General features: G+C 31.5%; 1 pseudogene across 1 annotated transcript; it reads left to right on the top strand.

Moving 5' to 3' along the window:
* Positions 1–385: 385 nt before the first annotated feature.
* On the top strand, positions 386–1,934 carry LOC308658251 (olfactory receptor 6C2-like; annotated as a pseudogene). Its single transcript has 2 exons — positions 386–397; positions 987–1,934. The product of its transcript is annotated as an olfactory receptor 6C2-like (transcript).
* Positions 1,935–3,313: the final 1,379 nt, after the last annotated feature.

Raw genomic sequence — 3,313 nt, 5'->3', positions numbered from 1 at the left:
TAGGCACTTGGTTCAATTCTCAGTACCACATATCAATAAATAAAATAAAGCTCCATTGATAACTAAAATATTTAAAAAAAAATAATGAACATTCTGACAGTTTTCTTTTGAATAATAAATAAAGGTCTTTCACTTTTAAGTATTTATTCCAATTCAGAAAGATTAATTTTATGAGTATACAATACATGGCTGTATGCAAACTCAGAATGGAAGTGTATAACTATAAGAATCTAGTTTGAAAAAATTTAATTCAAATAGTTAATTTAATGGGTAAATTACAGGCAAATTAGAATGACTTTTTTGGGATAGGTGCCATTGAGTTACTAAAAAAAAATGTGTTATGACTGAAATAGCACAGGGAAGAGATTAATAACTCTGACTTGAAATGAGGAAACAGGTACTTAAAAAAAGTGATATTTTGAGAGGGCTTAGAAAAACTAATATATGAAGTATTTCAGAATAAATGACAGCTAGCCAAACTTGAACAGTGTTGCTTTACATGTAGATCTGACATATAGCTCAGACAAATAGTCTCTGAAAACAAAACAGAATTAATATTTTCTTACTTCACAGTGATTCACAAATCACTTAGAATTTGCTTTAGGAATATCCCAAGTTAATCAGAGGAAGTTTGGGGAGTTTGAAAACATCAAATAATATGTTTCATTATTAATTTTCAAAAAAACCATTGAGATTATCACATTTTTTAATCATGATAAAATTCATTAAGAAATGTAATCTCTTTTATCTAAAAATTAAGTGATTTGCTATTTTAGAGCATATGCCTATATACATAGATATACACATATATACAAATACACACATAAAACATTTAAATATACACTTCAAAGGTAAATAGTTCTCAAATGTAAACATGAAATAATTTTTAAAATCATTGTGAATAAGAAAAAACCTAAATGATAGAGGTAAAACTGATAAATACTCTGTAGCAAACTGTCTCTAAATGTTACCTGTAGATTTAACAGAAGTCAGGAATCAACAATGCTAAAAATACTGTAACAATTTTCATTCTACTGGAACTGACAGATGATCCACAACTGCAGGTTCAGATTTTAATCTTTCTATTTCTTACCTACGTGTTAAGCATAAGTGGAAATATGACTATTATCTCTCTCATCTTAGTGAATCCTTGCCTTAAAATAGCCATCTACTATTTCCTACAAAATTTTGCTTTCTTGGAGACCTCATTCACCTCTGCATGCATTCCCAGATACTTATATAACATAGCAACAGGTGACGAGATGATTACCTATAATGCCTGTGTCAGACAAGTATTTTTATTGTCCTCTTTGGGGTAACTGAATTTTTTCTCCTGGCTGCCATGTCTTATGTTCACTCTGTGGCCATCTGCAAGCCCCTGCATTATGTGACTATCATGAGTACTAGAGCCTGCAGGAGACTTGTCTTTTGTTGTTGAGTAGCTGATCTGTTCCTTTTAATCCCCCCACTCAGCCTGGGCCTAAATCTGGCGTTTTGTGATTTCAGTGTCATTGATCATTTTGTTTGTGATGCATTTCCCTCTGAAAATCTCTTGCTCAAATACTTGGTTTATGGAACAGACCATTATCATCTCTGCTGTACTGACCTTCATTATGACACTCATGTGTGTAGTTCTGTCCTACAATTACATCATCAAGACAATTTTAAGATTCCCTTCTGCCCAGCAATAGAAAAAAGCCTTTTCTACCTGTTCTTCCCATATGATTGTGGTTTCCCTCACCTATGGCAGCTGCACCTTCATCTACATTAAACCTTCAGCTAAGGACTCAGTGGCCATAAATAAGAGGGTGACTGTCCTCAATACTCCCATCGCTCCCATGCTGAACCCCTTCATTTACACACTAAGGAACAAGCAAGTACAACAGGCCTTCAAGGACTCAGTCAAAAGAATTGTAATATTTTCCAAGAAATAAGGGACATGAAGTTTGATGAACAAGATTGTTGAATTTCTCAAAGTCTGCTGGCAAGTTAACTTTTTCACAACGCTCTTGCTCATCCACATCCAGTGTCATCTTCTCAACAAGCCTCTTTTAAGATCACATCATTTCACAATATGCAGATTAATAGCTTTCAAAATTTTAAATCCTTGCTTCATTTTCAAATTTGAAGACCAAAAAATAAGATAAAAGAAAATAAAATAGATATAAACTTCTTGTCATTTTTTACATTTTCAGGGACAACAGAACATATAATCATCACTACTGTTTCTTCCAATCCAAAATGTCCAAATGAATCATTCATTAATTCAACTAATAAATATATATTTGGTACTTTCTTTAGTGTAGGTATTGTTCTAGGTCCTACAAACAGAGGACAAAAAAATCAGAATAAAAATAATCCTCTTATGCACACTCAGAAATAAAAACAAGAAATGGAACAAGCAAGCTAAGTGATTATAAGATGAAGAATGGATGAAGAAAATGTGGTATAAATACACATTAGAATACTTCCCAGACATAAAATAAAAATCTTGTTATTTGCAAGAACATAGATGAAAGTAGAAACAATTGCATTAAGAGAAATAGAATATCTAAGCATTCCATGATGCCTAGAAGGTAACGTGAGCAAGGTTCAGAAGCACAGCCATTCCCATTTCCAATTTATTACACATATATATTTATTATTTTATGTATCATTTTGTTGGTTTTATTGTATGTATTTAAAGTAAACAACATGATAAACATGATAAAATGATTACTACAATCAAGAAAATTAATATACCCATCATCTCAAACAGTCTTTGTCTTGTATATAGTAAAAGCACCTGATATCTATTCTTAATGTTTGGCTAATTTCTCTCCCACCTCCAAAGCCACATGTCCCTTCATTTTTTTCTCATGGTGCTTTCTTTTAGAAATATTATTTTCCATAACCCTTCAATGGATACACTAATTAGCATACTTTGATCAGTCCTCATTGTACACATATATCAAAACATATTGCATGCCATTACTGCATACAATTAGGGTTTGTCAAATTAATACTAATAAAAATATATTTATTGTATGTGAGCTTTAAAAATATTCTTATACTTAGTGGTATTTTAAGAAATTTGCTTAACAATATTTTCATGCATTCTATTATATTTCTATTCCTGGGGGAATAATAAAATCAATTGTATGAAAGAATAAATTTCATGTTGTGAAGATCTTTCAGTGGATTTGAAGTCACAGAAATGCTGGGGTACTAGATTTTAACATAACTTACAATATCAGATAAGTTAGTGTACAAAAAGATTAACATTACTGCTTTCTTTTAGAATGCTCACAGTTGAATCTTGGCATGTTTGTTG

This window comes from Spermophilus citellus (assembly GCF_964194105.1).
Source record: "Spermophilus citellus genome assembly, chromosome: 10".
NCBI lineage: Eukaryota > Metazoa > Chordata > Mammalia > Rodentia > Sciuridae > Spermophilus > Spermophilus citellus.
Note: the sequence above shows the minus strand (reverse complement) of the source record. Positions and strands in the feature narration are given on the sequence as shown.